The following is a 16,047-nucleotide window of genomic DNA, read 5'->3' on the forward strand; positions in this document are numbered from 1 at the left end:
AGAAAGTGATTAGTGACAGAGATGTAGAGAAGCACTGCTACTGTCAAGGGAGGGGACAGCTTAATGCCAGATTAATCAAAAGTGAAGGTGATGGCATTTGTGCATTCATTCCTGTAAAGCAGAAGGAGAATGAGACGCAGACTGAGAGACACACAGGAGGAGTAGAATATTATAATTTGGCAAGGCAAAAAGAAGTAAAAGGTGATAGATTTGAAAAAGCAGGTAGGAATCACTTCCAGAAGCAATCCACACATCTGAGCTTGAAGTTCTTAGAATGTGGAAAGACATTTTCTATCATGATCTGAGTTGACCTTCTGGCCCCATGGCACTGTTGACTACTGTCCTCCCTCAAGCTCCAAGATCTCCACTTTCTAGCTCCCCAATATCCACTTCCAGCCCCCCTCCATCTCTCTTCCACCATTTATCTTACGTGTTTCTCATTTTTAAAACATTTTGCAATCTTTAAAGTATCTTCTCCCAGAGTTCTACCCCATCTTGTCTTCCTTTCCTGCACTACAGATGACTGTCCTGAATGTCTTAGTTGCTTTGATCCAAGAGGGATCTCTATGTCACACACACACACACACACACACACACACACACACACACACAGGCACGCACACAGGCACGCACGCATGCACGCACACACAGGCACACACCTTTAAAAGTCCCAGAGTTCAAGAGAGCCCTTTTCCTTACCGCTCTTACTGTCGCCTTCTGGAGGAGTTATCGGCCACCAGGACCACCTAAAACCTCCAGTGAGGGCTGGCACCTTCAGCCTCATGCTGCTCCTGCTCTCCACCTGGCTTCCTGAGCATCTTTACAAATTCTGATCATGCATCTACTCTTCTCAGGATCCCATAGTTCCCAGCTTAATGTTCAGACTTTCTACTTAGAACATAAAGCTGTCCTGCATGATCGGACCCTTGCTCATTTCTAATGTGATCCCTCCCACGTATACCTGCCCTTTTAAACATCCCAATCTGCCTGCTTTACATAAGAGGATGCCATTTTCCTCCAGGCCTCTCTGGCTTCCTGAATATTATTCTGTCTTGCTCACATTCCTCTTTTTTTGTTCTTTCAGCCTCAACTCTTTCCTCTGAAAACCTTTCAAGAGGTGGTAGTCTGAGTCTGATGTTCTTCCTCGCTGTCCAACTTATGGCTTCCACTGAACTGCAATTGTTGCTTTAGCTGTCTGTCCCCAGGATACAATTTTCACTCACATGGAGAGACATTGTTAGAAGCCCACCGTACTTCATCTCATGGATTCACATGTCTGTCTCCCACAGTGAGGGAGCTGCAAGCGCCTCACTGCAGAGGGCAGGACACGCTTTCTGTCCTACTTTGCATCTCACACACTTAGTGTGGCACCTGGCACATCATTAGCACTCTGTGGAATAAATGACTGACTAATCAGAACCGTGGAATAGATGGGCTCATTCATGTGAACAATAGACTGGGTGAAACTTTGAGACAGGATTAGATGCCATCACAAGAAATCAGAAGTGCCAAATGCAGTGGGCAGACAGTGTTCTTCAACTTATTAAAGTCACTGGCTTGTCTAGCTCTGCCATCTGCCCTTTAAGTCCCCCTGATGGCTTCACTCCTCTATCTTGTTCCCTAGTCTCTGTCACCAGATACCAGGTTGAGTTGTATCTCCTCATGGCTGCAGAAAAACAAAACAAACACTTGACCTTCCACTCTTTTGTTTACCCAGTTCTATTCCTTTAGCACAAAATACTGTGCCTCTAATCCTCATAGGAATAGCTGTTTGCATTTAATTGAAGAACAATATGCATTTATTCACAAATGCCAGTACTGACTCCATCAAGGGTGCTATCAGGGAATGTCCAATGAGTTTCAATCTGGTTCTTTAAAAACCTTCACAATGGTATTCAGAATGGATACCTGATCTCCTCCCAAAGAAAAACAATAGAATTCCCAGCTTGCTCAGAGACAATGTGTTCCCCAAGGATAAGAGACTAATGAGGTGAAGGGGAAAAGATTTTGGTATCTTCTGAAATGCAGACGCAAACTGCTCATAGAGATCCTTTTAATGAAACTTCAGTGTACCAGCCTTCCCCAGACCAGTGCCTTGATTGCCTCATAGATAAAATTCTCTAAAAGCAAGCTAGTTTACAAAACTCCATTGGATAGGTAGCATTCATTGAATTTTGTCAGGAATTAATGGGATGATAAGAATAATGGATGGTTTTTCATCTGTGCATGCAGATAATTGTATCAGAAATTTCATCATCCCTCTAGGAAAGCTGTCTTCCATACCGTTGCTCCCACCATGAAACTCTCCCTAGCTTCAGAGTCAAATTAAAATGTGAAAATTCTTTATTTCTATAGAATAGGAGTCAGCACACATTTTTTGTAAAGGATCATATGATAAATATTTTGGGCCTTTGTAGGCCGTATAGTCTCTGGTGAAATTTTTACTTGTTCTTTATTGTGCAAAAGCAGACACAGAAAATACTAAAACAAATTCATGTGTGCCCCAATAAAATTTTATTTATAAACACTGACCTGGGAATTTCATGTGATTATTACATCATTATATTTTATCCTCTTTTTAATTTTTTTCAACTATTTAAGGACATAAAAATCATTTTTAGACAACAGGCCATGGGGAGAAAAAAGGCAGAAGGCCAAATTTGGACAGCAGCAGTGGTTGGCAATCCACTAAGTTAGAACAACGTTTCTTAGCTTTCTTCACTGACATGGTTTTCTTTTGAATGACTACTTCAGAAAAGAAATTCTTCCTCAGCAGGCGATGACAGAATTTCTGTGAGGTGGTTCCCTTAAGTAGGAAGACACTCATTAGGATACAGAAATGAAATCAAAGGAGGGAGGAAGGAAAGGAGAAGAAAACAGGAGAGGAGGAGGAGAAGAAAAAGAAAGATTGTGGGTAGAAGAGAAAGCATCTGCTGCATGATCAGTAGGTATGAAACACTGCACATATTTTCTGTACCTTATTTTGTTGAATCTTCCCAACCACTCTGAAGCCACTTCTCCCATTTTACACACACATGGCTGTACAAAGGAAGACCCATAACTCCAAACCAGGTTGTTCTGATTCATGTCCCATATTCTGCCCACTTACTTTCACCACTGACAGAAGCAGCTGAGTTACTTTTGTTATTTTTAGACACATCTCATATGCTGAGGTTCCAGTACACTGAATTTTTAAAACTTAAGAAATTCTAAACAGCAATTTTTAGGCACCTAAGAGAAGTTTAGCCCTTCACAGCTCTTGAAGTATAGTCTTTCACATTAAAACACATGTATTAGTGATGGCTATTTGGTGGCACCTGGAAAATGTGTATCAGTATAGTACTTCAAGAGCTGAAACTAAACTGCTGCATCTCTAGTGAATTAGATTAGAAAAGAAACGTAGCTCAACTTATGTGAATTCACGCATGCATTGCATTTCCTATCTTTGCTTAACAACATATTTACTGAGAACATATGTCCTTTCTCAGGTTGGTAGGCAGCTTAAAGTACATTAAACCCAGCCCTACTACTATCTCCGCTCTCTTAATACTTCTTAGAATAAATTAGTAATTAGCAGGAGCCAAGAGGAGATATCTGTCAGTCTTTCCAACAACAGTGGTGTTTTCCCTCCCTAGAAGATCCCAGATAACTAAGCATATGGGCCATCGATACTGAATTTGCTTGACATTTTTATCTCTGACACAGGTATAATTTGCCCTCTATGGAGAAGGTATCTCCTCAGCCCAAAGTTCTGATTCAGCCCTTGTTCTCAAGTGTAACTTACAATGACTTTCCCTCTTTTTTTTTTTACTGGAGTGTGACAGAAAGAGGGGGCAGTGAGGTAAAGTTCAGCTTGCTTCAAACATCACATGAGGTGAATCAGGATGGGACATTCCTGAAACGAAAGTTACCTAGGAATCAGGAATCACAGGACATAACCTCTGTTGCAACCTAAAATGCAGAAAAGCTCTTAGGATAATTGGAATAATATGATCAACGAAATTTGGCTTTCCATTAAAAATTAGACTCTACTGACATTTCACAGAAGAATTATGAACGATTCTCTGTTCATTATAGTTATTTAGGTAACTGAAGCATGTTCATAAGCTTTTTAAAAATTTTTTTCCTCAAAGTTCTAGGTAAAATGGCGTATATTTAATTACAAGATGCTATTTTGAAACATATGTACATAGTAAAATGACCAAATCAAGTGAAGAAACATCCGCACTACCTTTCATAGTTGTCATACTTACGGTAAGAATAGTTAAAACCTACTCTAAGCCCATCTTAAGAATATAGTATACCATGCTGCTATTAACTATAGTCACCATGTTGTATAATGGAGCTCTTGAATATATTCCATTTAAATTTTGTAGTCTCAGATCAGCATCTGACTATGAGCTTGTTAAAGGAAGACCTTCTGATTTCTTTGTTTCTTTTCTCATCAGCAGCAGTGTCTGTCAATGTCATGCACACACTAGGTACTCAGAAAATGACTGCTGAATTAAGAGGCATCAACATTTAAGTCACAAAAATTAAGGCTTCCTTCAAAGCCTCATTTAAGACCTCCTTACTAACAGGAATTTTGGTCTTTTATTTTTCCAGCTCTGCAGGCTCTCAAAGTATGGTCTAGTCTGCAGACCATGACATCAGGTCTTGTGAGAACTTGTGAAAAAGGCAGATTTTTTGGCCCTACCCCAAACGTGCTAAATAAGAAACTTTGGCAGGGAGGGCCAAAATCTGTACTGCAGTAATTCTTTCAGGTGATCTGAATGCACACTGAAGACTGAAAACCATTGTAATCTCACCTGAAATAGCATTACAGAACTTGTCCCTTTCCTAAAATGCAGCTCCTAAACAAAAAGAGATTTATTTTCTACCCTTGGGGCAAGCCTCTGGTATTGCTGAATCTGAAAAGATTAGATGACAGGTAGGCTTATACATTAACCTCATCAAACTTCAAGGACTCTATTTCATTGCAAAGTTGCAACACTCAAATTTAATGTTAGCCCAATCTAGTACATTTATCAGTTCAAAAAATAGGATTGCTGTGAAGTCTGCATTCTTATAGCCCTTCTCTGTCTTACTGCATAAAATACAGGCATGACCAGCAGTTAAAATGAAAGAGTGAGGACTAGGGATGCAACCTCAGAAGGGAAAAAACACAAAATAAAAAGATCATATGCCCTAAAGATGATTTGTGCAGTGCCATATTCTCCTAGCTGCTGCCCACCAGATTCTATATCCTAAGCAACATATCACTCTTTTGTTTAACTCATTTTTTAGATTTCTGTCAGCTGAACACCATCTCTATCAGACATAAAAACTAAAAAACACTTTGCTCAAACACTTAAAAGGAATCACTTAGACCCTTAAAAAGTTGAATCAGCAGCTATCAGAGTAGGACAGAGCATGATCAACGGTACTGAACAAAGCAAGCATTGCTCCCCTTTGTGATTATAACTGTCTAAACATTTCTGACAGATTTCATGTGGTAATGTTTTTGTGAATGTCATCTTACAGAACTAAACAATAAAGAATTAAAGTCAAAACTTGAAAAAGCTAATCAAAAGAAAATGAAGTGTAATCGCTTTTTCAGAAGCTAAATTGCATCAACATTTGAATATCCATTATTTCTTTCATCCTTTCAGCATTGTGTACTAGCATTAACTATTCTTGCAGGGTTTTGAAAGGCTTTAGAATCTGCTGATTGTCACCAGCTAGTTACTGAAGCCACAAAGCTCTGCAATACCACTGGACCATGGCAAATGTAAAAAAAAAAAAGAGTTAACTACTGCAAATACGGTTTCTGTTGTCATATAACTGGCATTACAGTGCTCACATCTGAGCACTTTCAGAAAGCAAGCTGTATGGAAGCATGAACAAAACCACTTGCAAGCAGCCACATTTTCAAAGATTCCACAGGAAAACCTGGCAAATCCAGAATCTAGTCACTTGTCTATTGGCAGATAAAATATACAAGTGCAAAAGAAATGGGTTGTGTTTCTGGGCATCTGTTCTTCATATAACCCTAATCCAAATTATTTCATATAACAAGAGTGTTTTGAATTAAACATGTCATGGAAATATTTTATTATCTCCTGCATGTATTTTGGATAAATGCTACTTAATTTGACTCCCTTCTGAGTAATTAAAAGTGCATTATCTCAGTGGGAAATAGAATTAGTTTCATTACCCAATTTATTTCTGCATTTAAAATAGCCAGATAGCAAGCAAATGTTTAGAAGTCATAAATCCTGATGATACATAATTAGAAAACTAGAAATTAATATAATATAATGATTGGCATAAGAACATAATCGGAAAGACAATTCAGATAATTTGTTTTTTCTTAACTGTGTTTCTTCATACGTAAGCTTGAGTACTGGCTAATGACAGTACAGTCAACTGGCTTTAAAATACACTTTTTTGTTTTTAAATGTATTTATTTACTTATTGGAAACTGAATTATTTAATAGGCAGGCTACTAAAATGTTAGGATTAACAGCAGGGCCCTGCTTTTCCAAAAGGAACTGCTTTAAGAAAACTGAATTAGCTTCTATTTAATTTTTATTAGTGCTTGTTAAATATATAATTTAAAAGGTATTACTTGTACCTTATCACATGGTATGGACAGTGGTCAGTGTTTCTTTTGACCTTGTCTGACATTAATACATTTCTACCAGTTCTTTAAATCAGAGAGAAGAGAGCACTGAGGAAAAGACACAGACTTTATCACTCAATAGGAGCTGTGATATGATACACTAAGACATTTGGAAAAAGTTACCTGAATTCTAAGTGGTCATACTATTCTAAAAGAAATGTGTTACATTAAAGGAGAAAAAAAAAGACTCAATCAGGAAGTCTTTGTTCTGAACCAGAAGTCTTAAATTCAGAAGCCTGTGAGGACAAAGCCATCAAAACTAAAGATGACTGTAGCCAGGGCACTGCTTAAAGACAATGACTGGTTTCTGCCACTTAGTTCCAGCTGACTATGGTAAGGGTGATATTTACCCAGTGTGGCCAGACCACCTCAGACCACGGACTGTTTTAAAACCAGAATTTAAATATTTACATGAAAACAAGTGTTTTTCAAATGGTAGTGACTAATTTAAAAGTGCTACGTGATTCCAGGACTCTGGGGGGAAGAGAAACCCATCCAGGGACAGATGCTATCTAGACCATATGCTTCTACTAAGTAGCTATGGTCTCTTAGGGACCATTTCTGGATCTGTAAAGTACATGTCCAAGATGCTACTGGCACCAGATGCCTATTCTGGCCCTTTGATGACAACGTTTCTTTATTTGTGAAGAAACTGTGTAAAGATTTTCCTTCTCAGTAAGTCAGAGTACTGAAAAATAACATCAACACTGGAAGAGACAATCTCTGGACACTGATGCAATCTATCTTAGAGACTCAATTGGGAACAGAAGAGCTCATTTGTTCACAGAAGTTTGCATTGTAAATATATTGTACAGAGACAGATGTTTTCTCAAACAGTCAGACACAGAAAGAAACTTTAATTTTTGAGAGGTGGTGCTTTCTAGTGGGTAAGGAGACACACTGGAGTCAGTGTGACCTGTTCTCAAAGCTGGTTCCCCACTTGGTTCAGCCTTATGCAAGCTAGTAGAGATCTGTACACTTTGATTTTTATCATTTGTACAAATGGGAACAAAGCTCCTGCCTGACAATGGTTATCCTGATGGTTAAATGAGTGATGGTAGTGTTTACAACAGTGTTTGAGACAGAAAGCATCAATAAGAAAAACAGCTGTTGGTGTTATACTGTAAAATAGCTCAAATGCTAAAATCGCATGTAAATAGTTTAAATCCACCAAATCTTCTACATGAGGTGAACTAGGTTTTTACTCTAAGATAACTAAAAGAAATTAAATGCAGTCTTCCTCCAATGAAGATCAAAATCAATGATTTGCTAAAACACCTCCACTTGCAAATGAGGACCTCACAATGTAACAATTCGCAGAAATCTTAAAGAGGTCAACTTAGGAAACTTGAGTCAATGTGGTGGAACAGGGGCCATGCAAATCCAACAGTGTGAAGAGTGCTTCATCCATGGTTGCCGCCCCCTTGTGATTAATTAACAGTCTTACTGCCTCCACCCACCAGCTGTATCCTCACTCATATGCCTGACCCCAACCGAGGACTACAACAGTATAATGAAAACTATGCCTCTAATTGTCCAGCAGGCGATCAAGACTTGGCTAAGAAAGGCCTTTTCACTCCCCCTCCTTTCTGATTAACTAGATGGCTTTATAAATCCTCTTAATAAGTTCATTTGTGTAACCCAAGGCTAGCTGCCCTTCCTTCCTGCTGCTAAGAGGGCTCAGCTGCTTATCTCTGAGTGTGACCTATCAAAAGAGAATTGTGAAAAATAAATAAATAAAATTTGCTAAATTGACAAGTAATGCTGATGTCATGTCTCCTCTTAGCAATGTTTTACTGTGCTATGTACAGGCAGTAAACTGAAAGACTTTACTGACATCTTCACTAACTTATAAAAATACAAACCCAATGGCTGACTCATAAGCAGTGAATTAGATAACTGCTGGCAGGCTCATGTAAAGTAAATAACATACACATTTTTATTGCTGCTAAATGATTTCCCTGTGCATTACGCCATTTAGTACTCTCAGCAACTCTGTGCAATAGTATTGCTGTTACTCTTACTTTCAAGTAAGAAAGATACACCAGACCACAAGATTACTGAGTGTTAGAAATGGGCTTCACTTCAGGTTTGCAAAGATGGGGCCATAATTCATATATCTCATTGTGGGGTAGTTCTGAGCCACTAGTGGCACATGCATGACTATCCCACTAGGTGGCACAGGACAGTCCTATTAGGTGAGACAGGCTGCCCGATGGAACCATCATGCATTACAAACAGTGTTTAAAGATGGAGGAACATGTTAAACTTAGTGTTCTTTCCATTAAAATGTATGCCAATTTTGTATTGGTTGTCTACACCTGCCTCTCCACATTTAGTATATTGTAGAACCAGAAATTTAAAGGTTAAAAACAAGATGCTGTTTCTCAGCTAGAAACAGCACTGGGCCTCGTGACTCAGTCCTAACTCAGCCCTGCAGAAATAAAAACAACTTCTGTGGCTGTGATATGCTTGGGCTGTGCTGTGCCAGGGAACTCAGAGATAGAGCCCGCCATCATGCTAATCAGGGTTGTAAAATATGTCAGACTCAAGTCTACAGAAACCAGGTGTCTTAAAGACAAGTTGTCCAGAACAAAGACAGTTAATTAACTCTGACCTACTGGTCACCCCTTATGAACTGACCAATAGCAGATAGATAAGATGCCCACTGCTCCGCACTAACTGTAATGATTGGCTTCTGTAATAAATGCTTACATTGCAGTTTTTCCCCCTTAAAAACACCAGCCTTGCCCCAACTCAGGGTTCTCCGTTTCCACCTGTTTGGAGGACCCCGTGTACACGGAATAATAAAAACCCCTTTGTTCTTACATGAGAGCGAGGCCCTTGGAGTCTTCCTTGCGACACCGGTCTTACACTATTGGGGATAGAAGTCTGCAATCCAAATTTCTCATGCTCTTTTACCAGTACTGTCTTTTCATTTGATTCTGCAAACTGGAGGTTGTGCTAGTCAACTTTACACCACTATAACAAAATATCTGAGGTAATCAATCTAGAAGATTTATTTTGGCTCATAGTTTCAGAGATTTCAGTTCATGGCCTGTTGGCTCTGTGTTTCTGGCCTGTGGAGAGGCAGAACGTCATGATAGGCAACATGAGGTAAAGCTGCTCACATTATGGCAGTCAGGAAGTAGACAGCAAGAGTCAGGAAGACCTGGGATCCTAATATTCCCTTCAAGGACATATTCCCAATAATCTAACTTCCTCCAACCAGCAGGAAGGCTCTACCATCTCTCAACAGTGCTATAGCATATAAATTTTGGGGGGACATTTAAATCCAAACTGTAACAGAAGTGAGATGAGCAATTAAACAGCATATTTAAAAAAAAGCATGATAAGGCAGAAGAGCCTTTGCTGGGGACACTTTAATGTCACTGTAATGAAGCAGCTGATGACAGTTGCTATAGGAACTTTAGGGTTGCTATGATTCTGGACTGTAGCAGCTCAGAAAGGGCCAGTGCTTTTTTCTTGGTTCCAACCCAGGTAGAGATAGCACCTCTTGTGTGGATTTGTAACCAAATGCCAAACACTTGGTCTCCAGCCCAGGGGTGTTAGCTACTTCTGCTCTGGGGATTACTGCTTACTTTCTTTCTTTTGCTCTTCCAACAGCTCTCTTACTCTCTTTTACAGGTTCAGCCTTGTATGAAATGCCCAAAGTGGCTTCCATTTTCTTGCTGCATCTTGCCTGGGAAAGGAATGTGAAATGGAAGACATCCTTGCCACAGAGAAGTCTGTAATCTACCCAGGTAGTAGAACTAATACATTTGAACCAAGAATAAACCAGACAAATACACTGAAGGGCAAGATTGATGGCACCCAGAGTATCTGTACAATACACATCTGTACACTGACACTGCCTACGAAGCCCACTGGCCTTGCCCAGAGAGGAGAGACTCGCCTTGTGTTCTTCCCTCTGCAAGCACACAGCCAAGTCTGCTTCTAGCCAGTGTGGAGGCCCCTCCTTGTCCAGCCCAGCGGACGTGCTTGGTTCATACTTCCTGCCCCACAGCCATCTCTGGTGCCAACTTGTCTGCCTCATTCTTTTTCAGTTTCCTGTTCATTAACTTCTGGCTCATTACGCCATTAGCATCCCTAAAGTCTACATTTGCATCACCGTACATAAAAATCTTTTTGTTTGCAGTGAGAGGGGACTTGATTACAACATATGTAATTTGGGGCAGAACTGTTAATTAGCATACAGGTTAATACTGGGAGAAAAGTGATTAAATGATTGCTAGACTGTCAAGTTTTTAAACCTTCATTAACTCTATTGATTTTACTTTTTTCTCCTCTAAAACTTGAGTATTCAATATTATTTGGATTGAGTTTTATTTAGTTTTAAAACCAAGTACTCTTCTGAGGACTTAATCAGTACTAGGTCTTTTGCACATGTTAACTTTTTCACACTTTCCAAAACCAAAAATATTTCCATTTTACAGGTGAGGAAAATGAAATCACAGTAGTTAAATTACTTCTCCCCATTGTCTTAATCCATCTGAGCTGTTACAACATAATACCATAAACTAGGTGGCTTGCAAACAATAGAAATTTACTTCTCACTCTGCTGGAAAGTAAAGGTCTCTGAGGCATCTTTATAAGGATACTAATCCCATACATGAGACCTCTGCTGTCATCATCTAATCACCTTTCAAAAGTGCCACCAGAGGGCTGGGGATTTAGCTCAGCAGCATAAGCGCCTGCCTTGCAAGCAGGCAGTCTTGAGTTTGATCCCTGGTACCAATAAAAAGGAAAAAGCCAAAAAAAAAAAAAAAAAAAAAAAAAAAAAAAAAAGTGCCACCTCCTATTAGGTGCTGATTCAATATATGGTTTTGAAGAATGCTAATATTCAGACTATAGTATGCATATTACTATTTATTACTGGCCAAGCAGGATTCACATCATCTGACTAGTTGTCTGATTCTTAAGTTCATGCACTCAAAACAACTCTGTCTCCAGGAATTTGTGACAAGCACCAAAATATTTCTGTAGCCACTGTCCTCATCTGGGAACACTTCATGGGGCAAGGCCTTTGCACAGCAAAGAGCAGAGAAGAGTGAGAGGGGCTCCAGAGCCACTCAGCATCTGTGTTATACCAAGCATTTTGCATCTTATGCATTTGAATGGGGTTCCCCAATACCTGGTGAGCACATATCTGCAGCAACATGGTTCCCAGAGGTGACTGGCAGAAATAAAGCTCATGCTCTGTTCCCAAGGATGGAAACCAGCACGTCTGCTTCCTGTGCTTTCACACACATCAGGGTCTTAGGAGGGATGGAGAACATATGGCCACCATTCTGAGAATCACAAGTGTTCCTGCTGGCATACTTTTATCCCTACAACCAGTGGACAAAGTCGGACCCCTGTATGTGGTGAAGCTGGGAAAGTTTCTCCAGGATTCGGTCCAGTTGCGTGCCTTTTCCTGCACAAGTGCTAGTCTCTCTCACACCTCAGCTATTCAGTATTCTGATGTCTTTGTTGGGCAGAACTGGCATGGGAAGACACTACAGCATTGCATAGGGATGAGATCTCAGAGGTTTCATTTCATCAAGGATCAGAGCATAAGGTGGAGGCATACAAGAAAGTACACAGGTGACCAGATGCCAATCCCATATATGATACATAACTGAAGCAGTTGCAGCTCAGGACACAGAGAACTGCATTCAGGAAACCAAGATCTAGTAAAGGAGGTTCAGGCATTAGCAGGTCAGAGTGTTTCCTGGGAGTGAGGATCCTAGCATCCTAAAATTACAATACAAATGCAAGCTCTATAGCAAGCCTTAGGGGTTGATAAAGATTTTTATTGAGTCTAAGAAGCACACTATCTTAAATAATAGTACCACAAAATATAGATACTGTTATTGGTTGACTTCTAGGAGCATTGTTCTGATTTATATAGTCTCTCTTATGCTTTTAAAACTAGCAAATTAAATGAACCAATAGGAAAAATATCTCTAAGTACCAAATGATAATGCCACTCTTTAAATAATCTATGTTTCCTTCCATCACTGTAGAAGTTGCTATGACTTTGGCAGAATTCTTAATGCTATTTACATCCCAAGGAATGTCTTCTTTTAATCTAAATGAGAACATGAAGAAAATATCTAATTCATTTGAAGAAAAGGGTTTTTTACTTAAAATATGTGTAGCTATGCCAGTTAAGAGCCTCCTCTGTGTCAGTGCCAGAAATGAGTCACAAGCCAAATGTCCAATCAGTCTTTGTAAACTTATCATTAGTTTTCAGCCCAACAGAGCCTGTGTTTGTCACTAGGATATTTGCTTCTCCAGCTACTGTTAAAGGATCAGTGACATACTTCAAAGATTTTGGGAACAATTTCTGCTCTTTTCGAAAAGCATTTGTTCTCTCAAAACAAATGCTAGATTTGTTCATTTGCTCCAAAAAATGAAAGGAACATTTCTTTTGATTATTTTCCAACTCCACCTCCTCATTTTCAACAATGAAAGGCCATGAGACACTTTCCTTCTGCTAGCAAAATTTGTGAGTAAACTAAATTCTACAATATGCCATCACTAACCTTGGGAAGTCAGAGTATTCCATAAACCAAGGTAGAGTTTATTTAGCTAACAGTACTAGCTGAGAGTGACTGAAACATCGTAAGTCACCATGCATTCATTCATTGAGCAATGTAAGCATCTGCCACAGGCAGGGCAGTGTTCTTGGTGCTGAAGTGCATTAATGAACTCTACAGCCAGAAGTCCCTTTGCTCACAGACCTTCATTCTAGCAGGGGAAACAGACACCATAATAAACAGTAAGTTGTGTAGTTTTTTTAAACAGAAAACTGAAGCTACCAAGGTATGTACGTGTTTGTGTATACATGGTTATAATGCTTGCTCATCACAAGATCAGGAAATATGGGGGTGAAAGAAAAAGAGGAGTAGGTTTAAATAAAATATGTGTTACAAAGATACATTGACTTTAGACCCCTCCAAAATATTCCCCCTGACTTCCAACACACTATCATTCTTGTTCTTTTCTAAAGCAGTTCTGGAAATCCTGTTTTGCATCTTTAGCTATGCTGCCATGGTTATTCCAATGTGTTCAACTGACTCAAAATATTTACCTTTTATAATCACTTTGACTTTAGAGAAGAGCCAGAAGTCTCACGATGCCAGGTCCAGTGAATAAAGACATACTGTCTGCCTTTCCAGGCTCTTTGATGGCACTCAGCAGCGGTGTTCACAGTATTTTTAATCATATCTCATAAAAGTAGGTTGGACACTTCCAAAACTGCTTCAGCAATGACGAGAATGATGGGATATGTGTGTCTGAAGCCAGGGGAAGTATTCAGACAGGGATTATGGCAATGCATCTTTTATAGCAGTAAATTAAAATTAAATATTCATTGTAGTTTTCAATCAGCCTTTGTATCACCAGCAAGTGATAATTGAGTAAAGACCCAAGAAGAAGCAGTGAGTTACATTTGCAGGAGATGTATTTGGGCCAGGGGACCCACATCACAAGAGCAGAGGTGGTAGTGTGTCTGGTTTGCTCCTGAGACAAGAAGGTCAATGTACCTGAAGCAAAATCAAGAAAGGAGTAAGAGCTATGATCAGGGTAAAGGCTTTGCCTTTGGCTTCGGACTAGGAAAAACACAAGACTATCCAGAATAAAGTACTTCATAATTAGGTCATCAATATAATGAAATACAATTTTAAATAAAATTCATGTTGCAAAGCCAATATTACTCATGATCACATTTAAAGAGAAAAACGCATCTGTACTATGATCAATTTCAAATGCAATAAAGTGAATGTAATAAGGTAGGGATACTTTTGAGCAGCTAATTTTATGGTTTGACAAGGTAAAGGGCTGATGAAAGATAAAAACTCTCTGTGTAATTCTACTAATTGAAGCAAATGACAGGATTTCACATCCCTTTCTTTGGATTTTCAAGGTAATTTATTTTCCAGATTTATTTTAAGAAGAGTATCTACTTTGTACTTTAATTTTTTAATTAAGTACATTATATATATATATATATATATATATATATATATATATAAATGATCCACATTCTTTTATTAAAACACAAATACTGGATCAGGTTGGTCAGGAAACAGAAAATCAAGTCTAAAGTGGTTAGCAGTTAATTTATCCTGAAAAGCAATAGACAGCTGCTTTCAAAATCTTAAGTGAATAAAATGGCTTGGATTCCTGGGAAAGAGAGGGAGAAGATACAAAAAACAAGCTTTAACTATGACTATTTCTATTACTACAGACAAAGGTCACAACCTGTGAGCAAACCACACAGACATTAAATTTTAAGAATGTCTTTTTTCTTATAAAGTCAGCATAGAAGAGATCAGAACACCCCCTGTAACAGTACCTTGCAGCAGGTGAGCTCTCCTACCCATGTTACACTGTTTGGCTTGGAATTTAGTTTCTCTTTCTGCAGCACTCATTTATTCTACATGATGCACATGAACTTGGAATGGATACTTAGAACCACAGGTGCAGTGTAATGACTTTGACAGCCTTTAGATTTATTATTCAGTGTGAACAGGCACCAGGGTAATAGCTCTGACTTCCATATGAGGCCTTATTTGTCATGTACACAGCACAGTGATCAGAACTCCTGAGGCCAAGTACTTATGAACTAATTAAGCATTTTGGTGGACACAGTTTTCGCCCAGGCAAAGATGTGGTGGTGAAGCCCACACACCCTGGAGCTGGACTGCCTTGATTTGAATCTCGGCTCTTCTACTTACATGCTCTGTGTCCGTGGGGAGTGCATTTAACTGTAAAGGAAGATAATAATAGATTACTGTGAAGATAACAGAAGTGAAGCATATAAAGTGCTTAGTGTATCGTAAACCTCATAAGTGATGACTGTTATTATTATAGTTTTAGAATAGATATGCCTGGGAATGTCCATGCTGTAAATATGTTATTGCCTAAATAACAAATTTAGTACTTCCCCAAATTTCTGTTAACATTTTTATGTTCATAGAGGAAAAAAAAAAAAAGGAAAAAAAGAAACCCTAATATTTGCAAAATGCCGCTTAGGGAACATTTGATTATTCACAGTTGCTACTGTATCACTGAATTAATTTTGTCTTATTAAATATTGAAGAAGGGCCATCACCACTGGGAAGAGATTCAAATACACTATATGAAATTAAATGAATTTATCTTTATAGAATATAATGTTAGAAGATCCCAGATGCTACTTTTGTAATACACATCTTGCATTTTCTTAAAAAGGTCACACATTTGTCAAAAAAATCAGAGAAAAATAAGATGAACAATCCCTGATAAGCTGAGATACTTGGAGAAAACAACTTGTGTCACAGAACCAAGGGATACAAATCAGATGAGTGCATTCATGAACAGTGTCAACCCTC

The 16,047-nt window shown here is 38.9% G+C and overlaps 1 protein-coding gene across 50 annotated transcripts in view; it reads right to left on the reverse strand.

Moving 5' to 3' along the window:
• The window catches only part of Nrcam (neuronal cell adhesion molecule), a 269,654-nt gene that overhangs the window by 114,325 nt on the left and 139,282 nt on the right, over positions 1–16,047 (reverse strand). Inside the window, exon 3 of one of the 50 annotated variants that reach the window (XM_063238407.1) lies at positions 15,412–15,441. The exons of the other annotated variants lie outside the window; for them this stretch is intronic. The gene's annotated coding sequence lies outside the window, so the exon portion shown is untranslated. The remainder of the gene's footprint in view (positions 1–15,411; positions 15,442–16,047) is intronic. 50 annotated transcript variants of the gene reach the window in all.

Source organism: Cavia porcellus, unplaced genomic scaffold (assembly GCF_034190915.1).
Source record: "Cavia porcellus strain 051 isolate PalLab524CR breed Dunkin Hartley unplaced genomic scaffold, mCavPor4.1 scaffold_2, whole genome shotgun sequence".
NCBI lineage: Eukaryota > Metazoa > Chordata > Mammalia > Rodentia > Caviidae > Cavia > Cavia porcellus.